This window comes from Cricetulus griseus, chromosome 8 (assembly GCF_003668045.3).
Source record: "Cricetulus griseus strain 17A/GY chromosome 8, alternate assembly CriGri-PICRH-1.0, whole genome shotgun sequence".
Lineage (NCBI taxonomy): Eukaryota > Metazoa > Chordata > Mammalia > Rodentia > Cricetidae > Cricetulus > Cricetulus griseus.
Window position 1 is genome coordinate 45,196,984 of NC_048601.1, and position 17,128 is coordinate 45,214,111.

Below are 17,128 nucleotides of genomic sequence, written 5' to 3' on the forward strand. Positions count from 1 at the left end.
GCGGAGCAAGTGGGTAAGCAGCATCCCTTGATGACCTCTGCTTTAGTTCCTGCCTCAAGATTCGTGTCTTGAGTTCTTGCCCTACTTTCCCTCACTCGTCAGTTATGATCTGGAGATGTAAACCAAATCTTCCCTCCCAAGTTGCTTTTAACCATGTTATTTATCACAGCAGTAAACAACATACTAGGATACTCTTAAAAGGGGATTAATAAAAAATTAGGAAATATGTAGGTTCTATTTCATTGTAGGAATTTTGCATTGGGTATGTTAAGTTCAAAGACAGTCTCCAATAAACTTATCTAACTTGGTCTGATGCGACATTTCACTGTTGCATTCTGACTGAGGTTTCCTCTGTATTTATACTGGCTGAAGGTGACTGAATTATTTTGGATTTTATTAGTTTGTTTTTTTCACTACAGTTGGAGACACTCAACATCATTTCTTCAAACATTTTTCTATTCTGGTCTCTATTTTCCTTACAAGGCTCCACTCATACAACTGGACCATTTGTTCTTACCTGGCCACTCACCGAAGTTCTTTGAAAGTATTTAGAGTTCCCCTTCCCCAAGCTCCAGAACAAATACTCATTGACCTGCCTTCCTTAGTTCACTAGTGTTTGATGGCCAATCTTCTACTAAGCCTGTCTTAAAACTTTTAAAAACAGCACATTCTGATTTCTGACACTGCAATTTCCAATGGGTTCTTCAGAAAGTTTTCATTTCTTGCATGAAATATCCTCTATCTTTATCCTTTGATGAAAATATGTAAGCAGCTACAGCAGTTATGTGAGCATGTGTCTGCTCACTTCAGTGGCCAGCTTATCTATTGGCAGGTTTTTATTGGCTGTTTTGAGTATGGGTCCCATCCTCTAGGCTCTTTTTCCTTTTCTTTCCCTCTTTCTCCATCCTCTGTTTCCCTTCTCTCCCATTTCTTCCTTCCCTTTCTTTCCTTTCTGTTAGTAATGAAAGCCAGGGCCTTGCACATGTTACCCAGGCACTCTAGCACTGAGCTACATCTTCAACCCCTTTGCTGGTCTCCTATTTCATAGTTGTTTGACAGCTGACCATTAAAACTCACAGACTATGCTATAGGAAAGAGGAGATCAAACCATGGATGTCCTTCCCTGCTCATGGACAATGAAAGTGGCATGACCAATCCCTCTAACTCATGAGGGCTTCCCAATATGACACTGAAGAGACAGTGGGACCACAGAGAAGGCAACTAGGATTCCACTTCCTACTGTGGCCCTTACTTTTTCACCACCCTTGCTGTTCTTAGTTCTGTTTTCAAGACAAACTGCAAGAAACAGCTTAGTAAAATGGACAGAAAGGAACCACCTATGCTTTTCGTGCAAGAAGACTGCGCAAGTTTGTGTGGCTGCCAGAGGTGTTCCAGAGTTACACTCCCTTGGGGAAGGCATTAGGGGGGAACCCTAAGGGAAACTGAGGTTTCCTTAGCAACATTAAAGACACACTGAGGAAGCTGCCCATGAGCATTACTGGGAGATTAAGGGACTGGAAAGAAAGATTGACAGGCATGCTTGAAAGCAATGGCTAGACCTCCACAGGACTGCGGCCCCCATCAGGGCCGAGGATGCTTCATAACCTTGTTACACTGAGGTCTCTGCCTCCAGCAGTAAGGGATATGCTAGGGCTCATGTCTCTGATGCTTTGTTTCCCATTCTAGCTAGAACTGTGCCTGGTATCCAGCCAGTGTATATAGCCAGGGCTGAAATAAACAAACAATGCGCTATTCTTATTTCTTCCTATACCTTCACTTTTCCCCTCTAGTACTTACAAGATCAGCCAATGTATATATTTCCTCTCATGTTTTCTCTCTTCCTATTTTTTATTTTCTTTCTAGATTCTGAGTGCCTCATACAGTGACTGCATGGACAGTCGTTATTGGAATGAGTTTCGGTATATGATACGTAACTGGCGGTGGGTGAGGAGATGGCAGGTAAAAGGATACAGCGGTGGGAAACAGGACGTGTTCAGTGGCAAGGATAGCACTGATGCAGTAGAGAATTTTCATGTTTGACTAATAACAAACCAAAGGACCTTTCTTCCTTCATTTTTTTTGATTCAATACCACTGTGAATTTTAATATGTATATTTAAATGGGTACCTTTGCTCAAACCTTTTGAAAATTGTGGCATCTTTAATAATTCATAGTAAGGCTAGCATAAAGAAGCAACTCCTGACTGATAGGATTATAATGGAAGGAGTTAGTTGAACACCAAATATTTGCAAAATCACTTCAAAAGACATTTGAGGACTAACTACCCTGAGGCTTCATACAACTACTGAGTGTGCTTAAACTGATGGAGGAAATATTGGCTTAGAGAGCAGGATATTGTCTGTGTTTTTTTTTTTAAAGAATGGTTTAATATGCCAATAAAACATTTCTTTAAAAGTAGACTTTCTTAATCACACAATAAAGCTATGATTTGCATTGGGGTAGAACACTGGGAGACTCAGAGCTCTCTTTCCTCTGTTTTCTTCAGACATGAACTGTATGTCTCTCAGTTGAAGGTAAATGGGGAAAGCCTTTAGTAGGTTGTTTGTGTAACCCAGAGGTAACACTGAGAGACTTCAGGTACAGCCATTTTAATAACCACACTTCCACAAAAACATGGGTTGTGACATCAACAAGGTGTGTTTTACCACGCATGAAAGTAACCCAAAGAAAGAATCTCCAAGCAGCAATTTCTACAGTAATAGATTTTGATGCATATTTTTCCTCCAAAACGTTCTGCTGATGCTTGACACTGTAATGAATCATGCCAGATTACATCAATCATGTGTCACTTAAAACACAACAACCCCCAAACCACAGCATGGCTGTGAAAGGCAGAGTGGTAACAGGCTACAGTTAGGAGGTATTGATTTTGCTTTTTTTTTTTTCATCTTAAACAAGAAGTTTATTTAAACAACAAGATGCTTGCCTTCAAGGGAAAACTCTCCAGGATCATTTTGTTCAAGAGTAATTTACCCCTGCTTAAAGACAGATTGCTCTACATGTAACAGGTGTGTAGAAAAAAAGTTATAAAATTTCCCTTGGCTTTACAATGATGAACACATTGAAATTCTCCAAAGGAACAAGGCATGCAAGGATTTTTATGGTGGTGTATTCTTTCACTAAAACAATGAAAGCAATACAACTTATTGGAAGATGAAGATAAGAGGTGAATGAACATGCCATTCAAGGAGAGAGGGGATATTTTCACAGTACTTGCCCCCAGACCAGCTGATGTCAACTAAAACAGAACACTGGCCATTTAGTTAAAAGAGAAAAGAAAAAGCAAAAACACAACATGTTTGTGAACACACACTGATTACTTTATGTACAATGAAGGAATGGGGGTGGAGAAATGAAAGAACAGAGAAAACTATACTTTGGTCAGAATGTGGTAGAAACAAGTTATGGCTTTCTAATAGAGAATGTATTCTTGAGCAGCAGGTTCCCTCTTTAGTAAACACCTCCTGTCTGCTGCTGGAACATGCCAGGCATAACGTCTTCCTCAATTTCCAATGCAGGTATGTCTGTCTCATCGACTGGTTGCCCATCAAACTAGAATCTGATCTGCATCCTTGATAAACCCAGACTTTCACAATAGGCTTTCATTAGTTTAATAAGCCACCTGACCTCAAACTACACCATAAAACCATCCTTCCTTGTCACCTTCAAATGAATAGATGGTTGTTCCCAGTCTTGATAACTTCCTTGGGTGTCTCATTGGCCATGGCCAGCACCACAGTCTCCTTAGCTTCTGCTTCACAAAAGAGGAACCAGGTCTGCCCAGAAGGACCTCACTCACAAAGAGCACCTGGAGCAGTAGAGGATGGAGGCAGCAGAGGGTGCACACCAGGAGATATCCAATTTTAGAAAGAGAAACAAACAGAAAACCAATATTACAAATACTTAATACTTTATATCTGAGCATCAAATTAAGAAAGGTTTTAAAATTCTCACTGGAATACAGACACTAGAGAACAGCTTTGTAGTTAGCGTTTTTAGCAGAAGGTGGTTTTACTAAGAAAAGTGACTGCCTGGGCAAATATTTTAAAGGACTTAAGCTATAAATTCACAAACATTGGTTGGGACCATTCTGAAGAGTGGCTTGAGACTCTCCAAGTGGAACACAACATTCAGCATATCATCCAGGTAGGATGTGTGGACACTTTTCCATGCCGAGAATAGTTTAGAAGGACCAAGGGCAAGTCCATCTCATCTATAGACCAAGATTCCCAGGAAGAAATTAAAATTATTGTGAGGTTTTCTATTACACATACAGTGTTGCTTGAGAAGCTTTTGATTTTTGGTCTACTTAGATCTTTCTGTAGGCGTCAACACTGTCAAAGTCATAACACTGTCAAGGTCATGACCTTCTTGGTTCTAGTGGAAGCAGAGCAGCATCTAGTACGTTTTCCAAAATGAAAAGTTTCTCCTTTTGTTTTCACATCTCTAAAATTTTATTCTCAGGTCACTTTAGCTCATGACTTTGGTCTTCAAATGGGGTTTAATATAAAGTAGATACAAGTGCCAGATGGAATGAGGCTGGTAACATTGAATATAGCTGGCAGACTACTTTGGTAATGTTGTTAACATTACCAAAACTATGAATCAATAGAGTACGTTTTTCTTTCTGAAAAATCTATGGTGCAGTCAAAACTTCTGAAAGTTGTATCAGTCAGCTTCTGTTACTGTAACAAGAACCTGAAACAACCAGTGAAGGAGAAAAGGCCTGGCTATGGGAAGCACTCTGACACATCCAACTCGTCTGATAAAGAGAAGGGTCCCTTCGCTTCTGAACACCCATTATTGGTATGTGCCACCGCTTTTAGGACAAGGCAGCATACTGTGACATCTATGTATGGCAAAAACAGTTCCTCAGTGTCAGGGTATGAAAGAGAGAGAGAGAAGAGATTGGGGTTCCAGTATCTTTTTCAAGTGCTTGTCCCCAGTGATAAAAGACTTCCTCTAGGCGTGACATCATAACACTCTCTGCATATAGTATTGTGGGCTGGGGACCAAGCCTTTAGCACATGTGATTTTGAAGGATGCATATCCAAACCATATCAAAATTTCATTAGTGGTTATGTGGATTGATGCCTCATTCCTTTTATGGCTGCATAATGTCCCATTGTGTGGCTATAACACAGTTTGTTTATCTAGTTATCTGTTGATGAACATTTAGTTTTTTTATCTCTTGACTATTGTGATTAATATCATATATGTAGTTATTAAAACCAATATTGGAAAATGGAAAAACAAATAATTAAAACCTTTTTTTCATACACGTATGCAACTTTAAGCTGAAACAAAACATAAAAAATGCATTTTACACATGACTAAGCATCTTAGACTGGGCAAGGGGAAGAATGGTTAAAAGTGACAGCAATATATATTGTCTTGATACACACTGAAGGCAGTCAGCACATTTATTGATGGGTTATAGTGTATGTAGCCTGTGGTGAACCCATATGTCTGGTGTTCAAATTCTCAGACTCATTACTAGTTGTAGACGTTTATCAAGGTCATCTCTCTCTCTCTCTCTCTCTCTCTCTCTCTCTCTCTCTCTCTCTCTCTCTCTCCCTCTCAACTTCAAATTTTTTAAGTCTGTAAAATGGGAATCTTCATCACCAACAATAACATAGCACACCTAGCCATTGAAGACCATAGCTTCACGTTCAGCAAAGCCCATATCACCCATGCGGCATATTCTGAGAAACAATGTTTTATATGTCGTTTTAAAGTCTTTCATGGTACAAAATATAAATGAAAGCTAGGCTTGGTGGTACATGCCTACAGCTCCAGCATCAGGCAGGTTAGGGCAGGAGGATTGTGAGTTTGAGGCAAGCTTGGGACACAAGTTATGCTCAAAGGTTACTTAACAAGACTTCTCAGGAAACAAAAAATAAAAAGAATATATGCAAATACTGTTCCTATCTTTCTTATGATTAAAAAATCAACTCATCTTAATCATAGATATTAAATACAAAATTAAAGCACATAGTCAAGTATTAATATTCTCTTGCCTGGTATGGGGGCACAGGTCATTAATTCCAGCACTTCGGAGGCAAAGGCAGGAGGATCTCTGGTGGTTCTTGTCTAACCTGGTCTATATAGTGAATTTCAGGCCATTAAGAGTTACACGATGAGACACTGTCCCACCCCCATACCCTCTGCCACACACACAAAAGGAGAAAATGAATACTTTTTCTTGACTTACAGAAATATACAGAGAAACAATGTAGTGACTGAAAATAACGCCCAGGTTTTTACATCTCTCATTTTAGTCACTAGAAAAAATAATTTACTCTGCAAAAGATATCCCCCTACTAATGCATCTCTTGCAGCATTGGCCTTGGCCATTGTCTGCAGCATTTTTGGATGTTGTCCAAATGACTAGGACATTGAAACAGAAAGTGTGAGAGGCCGGAAGTCCTTCATGATGAACTGTGGCCTTTGGCCCTTGGAAAAGTGCTCTGTTAAAACCACAGTGTACCACTTGTGCTCTGGGAAAAATCAGTGGCATGTTGGGCAGCTAGAGGCTCACAATTTACAAAAAGCCTCTTCCTCTAACTCAAGTTTTCAACATGTGAGAGCAAGTCACATGGGAAGGAAAGCGACTGTGGACTGCTTTGATGACAGTTGGCCATCGCCAAGGAAACTGCTCCCTTGGTAACCGTGGTCAGTACATCTGTCTAGTTGCATTTCTAAGTCTCACACAGTCACTACCATAGAAAATATATTTTAAAGTGAAAACACAGAAAAAAATACTATTGCAACATGAATAAAAAATGATGGAGTTGATGCCTTTGCTTTTATGACAAAGTTGTTAGGAAGTAATTATGGTATTAAGTAGAATATGCTTAGGAGTGCTAAGGTATAAATGAAAACTAAAACACCCCCAGTTAAGACAGCCCATAAAACAAAGCAAATCTAAATTGTATAATCATTGGGTTTGATACTGACAATATACAGAGCAAGTAAGACTTTTTAAATGTTTGTAGGGAGTTTATGTCAAACACGAAACACTCCCAATTTAATGAAGCTAACGTGTTCACAATAGCACCCACCTTAAAGAAATGTGGGCAAGAGGAAGGGAGGTGGAGATAGGGTTAAAGGCCAAATCCAGGAAAGGATAGAATGTTAAGACTGGCTAGGAATGAAGAAAAATGACACTATAGTAAGAAAACATACTTTTAAAATTTATTTTGTGTATGAATGTTGGCACTCATATACATATGTGTACTACATGTTTACCTTGTGTATGAAGTGGCCAGAAAAGGGTATTGGATCCCTTAGAACTGGAGTTACAAATTGTTATGAGCCATTATGTGGGTGCCAAGAACCAAACCCAGGTCTTCTGCAAGAGCAGACAGTGCTATTAACCACTGAGCCATCTCTCCAGTCCCGAAAGCAAGATTTTAAAAAGTCAAAAAGAAAAAAAAATCCCACAAGTGATTCATTCATAGCTGTTAAGACAAAAGGCCTACACTAAATTGCTATTTACCTTGAGAGACTAGAGAGAGAAAAAATTCAAATTAAAAAGTTGATTAAAGGTAGAAATCTAAATATTCATATATGTTACCTCGATAAATTTCATAAGCATTTTTAATTTCTATCAACATAACACAAATCACATTAAACACAGTTAATAAAGACCTTGATTGATATTAGAATATAAAGGATCTATGCCAGTAGGCAAATAAGGTGAAGTAAAGACAAGATGTGATGTCATAGCACATATCTGGTAGATATCAGATAACTCGGAGAATTGAGACCATGAGACTAGCTGTTAGGTTATGTTTTGAGGTGAGCCTTAATTAACACATAGATTTTTACAAATTTTCTATATACTTTTTGTTGTTCTTTTGCTGCAGTGGGTGATGAGAAACGAGCCACCAAACTTCAACAAACCCACATGGAGTTTATTTGGGAAAGGGAGCAAAGGGAGGGGTAGGTGTTGGCCAACCAGGAACAGAGATGGAAGGGGGAAGGGAAGAGAAAACAGACACACACACACACACACACACACACACACACACACACACACACACACACACACACACAGCGAGAAAGAGAGAGAAAGGGGGGGCAGGAGAGAAGATGAAGACAGGGAAAGTCCAGTCTGCCCTAGGGGGACAGCAGGAAACAGAGGAGAGTGGGAAAGAGAAGAGAGCAGACAGAGATGAGAAGGCAGAAAAAAAGGTTAAGTAGGTAGACAGGGTCTTTCTCTTAAAGGGGTCCTTTGCATCTCCATGGAACCCTGGGATGACCAGGGTACTGCCTGAGTGACAGGGGTAGGCCAGTATAATGCCTGAATCCTTACACATTTTCCTCAACTGAACACAGAACATCATCGTGGAGGAGATGTCATCTTATAAGCTTGCTCGCACAAACTTGCTCCATGAATCAGGTCAGCAGCTTGGACGCACATCTCAGAGATAATAGCGGAACACTCCTAGGATGCTAAGGTACTAGATGGCAGGGAATCAGAGTAGGTAAAAAGCACGGATATCACCAGCCACGTCACAGATGAATTCCTAAGGGTTGGACCATAAATATGCAGAAATTTTAGGAACACTTTAACCAACTTATTTTACTTATGTTTTACTTTTTATGTTTGCACAAGTGTGAAATACGATAAAAATATGTGTCTAAGTCTAAAACTGTTCTTTTGGTAAGTACAGAATAAAAATTCTAGGTGATAAGACAGCATTACATTATAATTCAGGCAGCATAGCTATTTATTCCTTACTGATGAAGGAGATTTGCAGTGCCATATACTGGCCATGTCACAGAGATAATGAAGTAAAGGGGCACACCTGGACACCAGTGTTTACTGTTATAAAAGTGAGGAAAAAGGAGTAAAGTTGGATGGGCATTCTGACCAAGAAGGACAGCATTTTCCTACTCATCTCTAAAAATGGGAGGAAGCCAGGATGATAAAAAAATATGCATTGGGTTGGAGCGAAGGCTTAGCAGTTAAGAGTATGTATTTCTTTTAACTAGAGAAACCCACCATCCTTATTGAATGGCTCAAAATTGCCGGTACCTCCATCTCCAGGAGATCTTCTGGCCTCTACAGGCACCTGCGCTCATGTGTATAGACCCCACACACACACTTAAAAAATAAAATAAAATTTAAAAGATAGATGAATTAATGACCAGCAAAGATAAAAAGCAAATTTGATAAGCACTTTTTATGACAAAGAATTCCATGATTGAAAAATAAATCAATCAATTTTATAGATGACCTTGGTACTTAATCTTAGTCTTCCTTTGTCACATACTCAGAAATCCAATTTAATGTCTGCTTTGAACATCAAAGACCCCAACTGGGTACAGTATATGTATTTTCCCATAGGAGAAAAACTTTTCCCAATACTAAGGTTGATATACACACATTAACAAGAGAAATACTAAATTTGGCAGTCCTGTAGAACAAGTTGATTTTTTTCCCAGATAAATTATTCTTTGAAACTATCTTCAATGTCAAACATAAAATGGTGTCTTTGCAATACTGCCAGGGTGTTGCCTGTTCTCTTTCAACCAACTTATCTACCAGGATCTTTTTGTGCCCGTTGATTGAAAAGTCATCCTGCACACTTTCCATTTTCTTGATCTGTTTGACAGCATCCCAGACAAACATTGGAGGAGAGGATCCTGCTTGCCATGTTACATCACTGGCTTTGGGATTCTGCTGTACTTCGGCAAGACAGAACACAATTACAGCTTTTGAGTGTAACTTCCATTTTGTGGGAAGCTATTTTCACTTTGGCACATGAACACAATATGAAAAAGAAAAACCCTAAAGGGAATGTGGAAATCTGTACATCCTCTAGCTGATTCTTCAAAGTTCATTTTGAAAACTGTACTTGTTTTGAGATTCACTGTAGCAGAAAAACTGTATTTACTAAACCATCGAGCATATTCCTAGACAGAAATAATACCACCCAGTCAATTCATTTCACGGTGGCACTTCCCTTCCTTGGGAAATTGGGTTTAAAGGCTCTTGTCCTTTGTCATTGATAATAATTTTTGGAGTAGCCAGTAACTGCTGGAAAATCTTGGTGACTTTATCTAATTGTGGTGGAGGCAAAAATCATGAGTACTACTAAGAAGGCCATGTTTCCCAGCCTTTTCTGCAACCAGATGCAGCCACTATACTCAAGAGATGTGAATAAAAGCCATATATGTATTTGTTCCCACTTCTCACCTTTTTCTTTCTTTGCTTGTTGTACAATTAATGCAAAAATACTGGGGATGCTTCTGGGACATTAGAGATGCATAAGCAGTAGAAGGGAAAAGCCTGGATCCATGCATGACTCCACGGAGCAGAGCAACTGCTCGGTTCAAACCCATATTTGGGCCAAGAAAGACACATCAACTTCCTACACATTAAAGTGCTGAAATCCTAGGAGTGTTTGGTTCTGCAGTCCAGTGTCCCTTAACCAGATTAGCAATGGAAGTACAATAGGGAAGTCTCCAACTGTGCACCTTAGGAGTCTTATCCCTTGTTCATGTTGGAATGGGGCATACAGTCCAAGATGGATATGATACTTAGTTGCACCCATAAATGTAAAATCATGTTCATCTCTGTGATAACATGTCCATCTCTGTGCTGAGAAGAATCATGGTCCTATCAAATTTATGAAGGCTTCTCCTCACAGTCCTATCAGAACTCCAAATAGAAGTGTTTGTCTTATCTAAGAAGGAACCCATGGGGAAGTGTATATACAGAGAGGGACAGATAGGCAGTTCCTCATATGGTACTCATGGCATGGAACAAAATAACAGAAGATAGGTGGAGACAGTGAGTGGAAATGGTACAATAAGAGGTTACAGAGTAAGGGACAGAACTGGGCCAGAGGGAGCATCTTGCTCTTCACACAGGTATTAGGGAATCAATTGCATTTTGCATTAGAAAAAGACTGCTTTGCCTGTATGTTGGGGGATGGCTTGTATCTATTTATATAGAGATGGCATGTGACAGTCTCCTCCTTATATATGCATACCTCAGGAGAAAAGGAGGTATATATTCCTCAGCATTGGGAAGCATGCAGGGAACTAGAAAAACAATGTTGCAGTAAACTTCAGTTACTTTTCATTTATGCCATGCAATTTTTCTCCTTTACAATTGCAGATGATATTGGGGTTAAACTTGATTAAATTTGAGATATGAGCTTGTTTTTTTCTTTTTCTTTTTTTTCCATCCCACTAAGAACATTCAAAGCAAATAAAATTTGGCAAAAAGGAGGCAGGGTTTTAGTGAGATTTTTGTCATCAGTGTCCCTCATACCCAAGGCACTTTGGGAATCTACTAACCCCTTATCCATTGTCACCTCTGGGGAGGACTCCCCACAGGATGAATTGGGATTCTCTCTGTGTGATTGCTCAGGAGATGTTCCGACATGTTAGTTACTTCTAAGAATCTAGGAAGGGTTCTTTCCAAAACACACTGAAGAAACATTTTCACTTCTGCTTCCCTAGATTTCCAGCACTGATGTCCCCTGTCTCAGAGTGTTTCAGTTCTCAAGTGAATTCCATGCTGATGTTTGGAATTGGAGATACCACTTTTTCTACAGTGTAAACAAAGGCCACAGCTACAGGGGTAGATGAGAAAACTATTAGCTTGATGTTCTTAGTCCTCCTCTGGGTCCTGGTCTTATTTCTTTCCTTCGTGACTCATACTGGGGAGTTTGGCAATCACACCTTTCCCAACCATACAAATCTCAGAGCAGGCTCTGACTAGCCCTTTGTTCTCCATGGAACCAGAAGGTCAGTCCATCGGCTTTTTGTGTCTTCAGATTCATACTTGCCAGAAGCAATGGGGAGGGAGGGAGGGAGGGAGGGAGAGAGAAAGAGAGAGAGAGAGAGAGAGAGAGAGAGAGAGAGAGAGAGAGAGAGAGAGAGAGCAATGCCCTGAAGTGAGATGCTTCTAAAAGGTATCTCTTCCCACTTGAGAAGGATAATTGACTCCAGGTAGCTATTTTTGAAGACACAATGGTAGACTTTCAAAGCCAGGCTGTTAATTTGATCATATTAACTTTTGAGTCACTTGACTGGACAGTTTAGGAAGCAACAATTCTCTTAAGACTCCTATAATTACATTTGGACAAGCTTGTGCATAGGACAAGTCCACCAGCTTATTATAACCGTGCTGCGTTTCACACACCATCTTCATTATCTTGTGCTAAAGAAGAACGCACACTCTTCTCTGGGTAATTTTAGATTGGCCACTGACACACTCTGCAGTGTTTATAAAGAAAACAAAACTTGGATGTTGGCCCTTTTAATTATAACTGGCAGAATCGCTACACCCCAAATCACATAATCTCTTCATAATATATCTTTGAAGACATCTGCTTGCAAAGCAGAACAAGGAACTTGAGTTCTAAAAACAAACTTTGCACTAGATTGATTGGTCTGGCGAGCCCTGCTTCTGAAGTACTGGCGGCGTTTGAAAGACATATCCCTGAACTTTCGGAGAAGTTTAAGTAGGTTGTCGTGGAGCGCCATCCAACTGTCCTTGGTGTGCACATTAAGACTGGTGACTTAAGCTCCTATTTTATTGCCAAGTCTACTGGCCCAATGGTTGGTGTCATATACTTCACCAAGCACCTCTACTTTGTAGCCTCCAAGTAAATGTGTACTTTGTGTATCATGTGGTGAACTCTAGTATACCTACCGCTTTACCTGGGAAATGATCACCACTTATGGGGCTATGTTCTAGGTGCTTTGTCTGACACTGTGGAGACCAGGGAACACACAGAACATTTCAACAAACAATAAAATCTCACCTATGACATCATCTTTGTCTGCTCACTATTTATTACTCACCAGCCAGCCTAGGGACACAATCAAATCCATCTCAGAGGGGCTATTTTGTGATGTCTGTCACTTAGTTTAAGATCTCTAGACTTGCTGCATGATCCAAAAGCTTAAACGGAGCTGTGATTGGTCATCTTTGCTCTGCAAATGCATGGAAACCCTTCCTGCAGGAGGTGACTTGCTCATGTACACTTGAGTTCACAGCCCAAATGCAAGAGCCTGAATTTGCAGCCAAAATCAAATTGCCTACATCGTATGCAGTCATGTAACTCATAAGGCCCCACCTTTCTTCCACAACTCTAGCCAAAGAGTCTGGTTTTCCTTTCCTAACACAGTATTTTCTGGAGACCAGGACGAGTTGTTAAATAGTAACAGGACTTTAAGATCGCTGCTGGGAAAGTGAAAGCAATCAGACTGTTCTGAGAAAGTTCAGCCAAAAAGACTACACATTCCAGCCTTTAGAATATCTGCGGGAATGAATATTTAGCACGTCATTAGAGTTTCTGCTCGGGGTCTTTATTCCAAGTAACTGAGCTGGTTATTTACTAGGTCACTGGCTATATTCTAGATGAAGACACTATTTGCCTCAATAATAAGATTTCCCTAAAAAATACAGTATGTAGAAATTATACCACTGATGTATAAATTTTTTAAATGTTGGAAGTACCTCAAAAGTTTCATGAATGTTGACATTTCCTGCTATTTTTACACTTAGTTTATTATTGTAGAGTTTTCTCCCCAGATTTTTTTTTTCTTTTCTGAAAGTGTAGAATAATTGGTTTCTGTTAGAGCAATGAGCAGTTAGTCAGGGGTTGTTTTAGGGCCCCGTGGTCCAGCATCATATTTGGATGTGAGGGATTTTGCTTAGGTTCCCTCCTTCTTACAAACTGAGAAAAATGATGATTTTGATGCACATTAAATGTTTCGTGGGTTCTCACACGTATAGACCTCAACAACACCTAGAATGAGGCAAAGTATGAAAATAAAAAGCAAACCCTGACATATCCAGTACTAATTTATTCTAATGGAACCAGTTCCCTGCCACCACTTTGTGCATTTCTGGTAGAACCATCCAATGTATTTTCTTTCTTCTTCTTCTTTTTTTTTTTGGCAGGTCATGCTAGGAAGACTTTGACTGAAGGAAATGAGAACAGACTAAAGATAAAGTGAGGAAAAAAATACCACTAGGTGAGGATGTCCTTCTAGAACTTTCTATTACCAGAGAGCAAAACGATGATGTTTGGGGATGAGGATGTTTATGGCATGCCTTGGCTTCAACAGAAAATTATGGGACAGATGACTAGCTGGGGCTTGGAGAGGTATGTAGCATGTACTAATTCTGACTTTGCTAATACATGTGACTTCATGCCTAGACAAATGACCAGTTCCAAGGTTCTTGTTTTCAGGGATGTTATTCCAACATGTTTTTCATGGGTCAGGTAAAATCTTTCTCATAGGGAAGGGAAAATTATACTCATGTATACTGTCAAGTTATTTGTCTCAAATGTGGGTATGTGAATCCACAAAGTTATTCATTCCCAGGCTTAGAGAATCTAGAAAAGCCTGTGACTTTGGTACAGCTTGTAAAGGCAGCAAGCATGGCTACCCTGATTCTCATAGGAAATGTAAAGATGCAATTTCAGCAGTGAGTAATGGCACAAATAAAATTATGTTTATTATTTTATTCACAGCATTTAATTATAGAGGGAGATGGGTAGTCAGATAGCAAAAGAGCTATAAAAGAGGGAAAGGCCTGTCCTTTCTAAATGGATGTCCTAAGACAACTGGGAAGAACATTAATAGACCACCCAGCCTAAGACAGACTCCAGGGGGCATACACATCCACTAGGGATTCGTCAACTACTGTACTAATGGCCTATTTCCCCAACTGTTTTGCTGTGCTAAGTTGACATTTGACAAGATTACCTTTGGATCTTGGTCTGAGTCTCTGCTCTGCCCAAGGTTGTCTTTTTTTTTTTTTTTTTTTTAGATCCTAGGTAATAGAGCTATATAGGAGGAACAGTTACATAAAGAGTCAGTCAGTGACTCACGGCTAAATAAAAAACAAACACAAAATTTTGCCTACAGTTTGCTCCCTTACCTCACTGTCCACAACTGAAATGATCAAATGCCGACTTTCATTATAAACACCAAGTATTTATTTTACAAATGCTTGGCATTTTTTAGAGATGAAATACAGTAGTGTCCTAAGATTCCAAGTCAATTCTCTTCCCCACAAAACTAAAAGCATTCACTAATTACAATTTGAACTTGAAAGTTTCAAGCAGAACAGAATTTTTCTGGAGCTTAACGTTAAATCATTTTAAAAAAAGATAACAATAAAGCCTGAACAGGTCATAGATAAAATAACATTAGTGGCAATGTGGTTGTATACAGGAAGCAAACAAAAAACACCTTAATGCTGGCAATGCACTTGGCTATTCAAAATATAGTTAATAAGTTTCCAAACATGCAAATTCTAATTTTAAAATTAAGCCTTCCAATTGCCAATTTCAAAAAAAAGTGTAATGAGTTTAGAGTGGCCTTCTTATTATGCATGGTTTTATGTCTTTGGATTTTGAAATTACCTAGCATGCATTTTCAACTTTGCTACAATTTCCCAGGCTGTTTTCATTTCTATTTAAAAAAGGCTAAACAGTGAGATGTGCTTCTGTTTTGCATTCTAATTGCACGTAACTGATTTGTACAGCAGAACAAAAACTCATTTTCAGATTAAGAATTGTGCACCAAGAAATAATTATTGTTCTACTAGAAAAAAAATTCCCACTTTTTCTCATCTTTGTGAACGGTTCGCCAGGTTCCTCCTGGGTTACCAGCTCTCCTAGTCCATCATGTATTGCTGTTCAGGGACGGAAACAATGTAAATGAGAATGGGGACTGTACAACTGTTTGGACCGTGTCCTTCCCCGCTTGTAACATAACACTTGCCTTTTATTATTTCATCTTCAACAATCAAGGGGTGACTAAATGGTTGCAGGTGGTGACGAAAATAAAAGCTATCCATCATTATTTATTAGGCATGAAAAAGATACACAATAATGTAATTTAATCTCAGAGCAGACAATTATTTCCACATATTGATAATACAATGTGAAAACTGTCATGAATTCTAATATGATATTTGGGCTTTATTGGTGCACCACAGCCAGCATGACAAATAATGAAATTGTATCAAAAAGAGGAAAAAAAGGAAAGGTAATTACGTGCATATGTCAATATCACGGGTGGAAAACATATCGCTAAATTTTTATAGCTTCTTCATTACAACTTGACCAATTCAAGTTTCAAGTCAGACAAAAGTACAGTTTTTCAGCCTTCACAATTTAAAGTAAAATCTATGGCATGTACACCACAACTTCACATCTGTAAAGCTGCAACTATGCTTCATCATGTCAAACTTTTGAAGACCAGCCAGTCTGCTAAAATATTTGTGAGTAGGGCTGGAGAGATGGCTCCACCATTAAAGGCTAGGCTTGCAACCAAAAATATAAAATATTTGTGAGCAGTATATATACACCATTGTCTCAAATTTCTAGCATGTTCTTTGGTTCCCTTCAGTCTGGTAAAAATCCACAGATGAAAACTGTGATCCTTGCTTTGTGATCCACACGCCTGAGGCTAGAGAGCCTACCTTCCAGAAGAATGAAATAAACACTTGAAAATCAGTGTATGTGGGAGGAAAAATCCTGACTGACAAAATGCATCGTCAAAAAATAAAAAATTAAAAAACTAAATCAATAAAAATGAAGGCTGCTTTTTAGGGTAAATGACCTTTTTTTTTCTCCTGGTTTACTTAATTCTTTCTCCCTTCAGAGTCTGTTTTTTAAACAGGACAGGGGACAGAAAAGACAGGTGCCTGCTTTTGACTTTTGTAGCTAGGAACCTGAAGCATTGTATGACTTTTTTCCCCCCAGTAACTATTTATTTCCAAAAAACCCCAAAATGATTAAAAATTACTTTGTGTTTCATGTACCTACCAAAATATAAAAATACTACAATCTTAACAAATCCTAAAGTTTGGGTATATGAATGGGCTCCACATAGTTCACACATCTAGCCCACAGGCATGGAAAGACCAGCCAGAGAAAAGGTCTACTTCTTGGGAATTTTTGTATTGTATGGTTTCTGTCTATACGTTTTGGTTTCTACAGACTCTGCCTTGTTAGAAATGAAGGCAACAAGAGCTGGGGAGGATGGTTCAGTGGTTAAGAGCACTGGCTGCTCTTGCAGAGGACCCAGACTTGGTTTCCCACACCCACAT

At 39.2% G+C, this 17,128-nt stretch overlaps 1 pseudogene; it reads right to left on the bottom strand.

Moving 5' to 3' along the window:
* Window positions 1-3,471: 3,471 nt before the first annotated feature.
* LOC100754272 lies at window positions 3,472-3,746 on the bottom strand (annotated as a pseudogene).
* Between the last annotated feature and the right edge of the window lie 13,382 nt (window positions 3,747-17,128).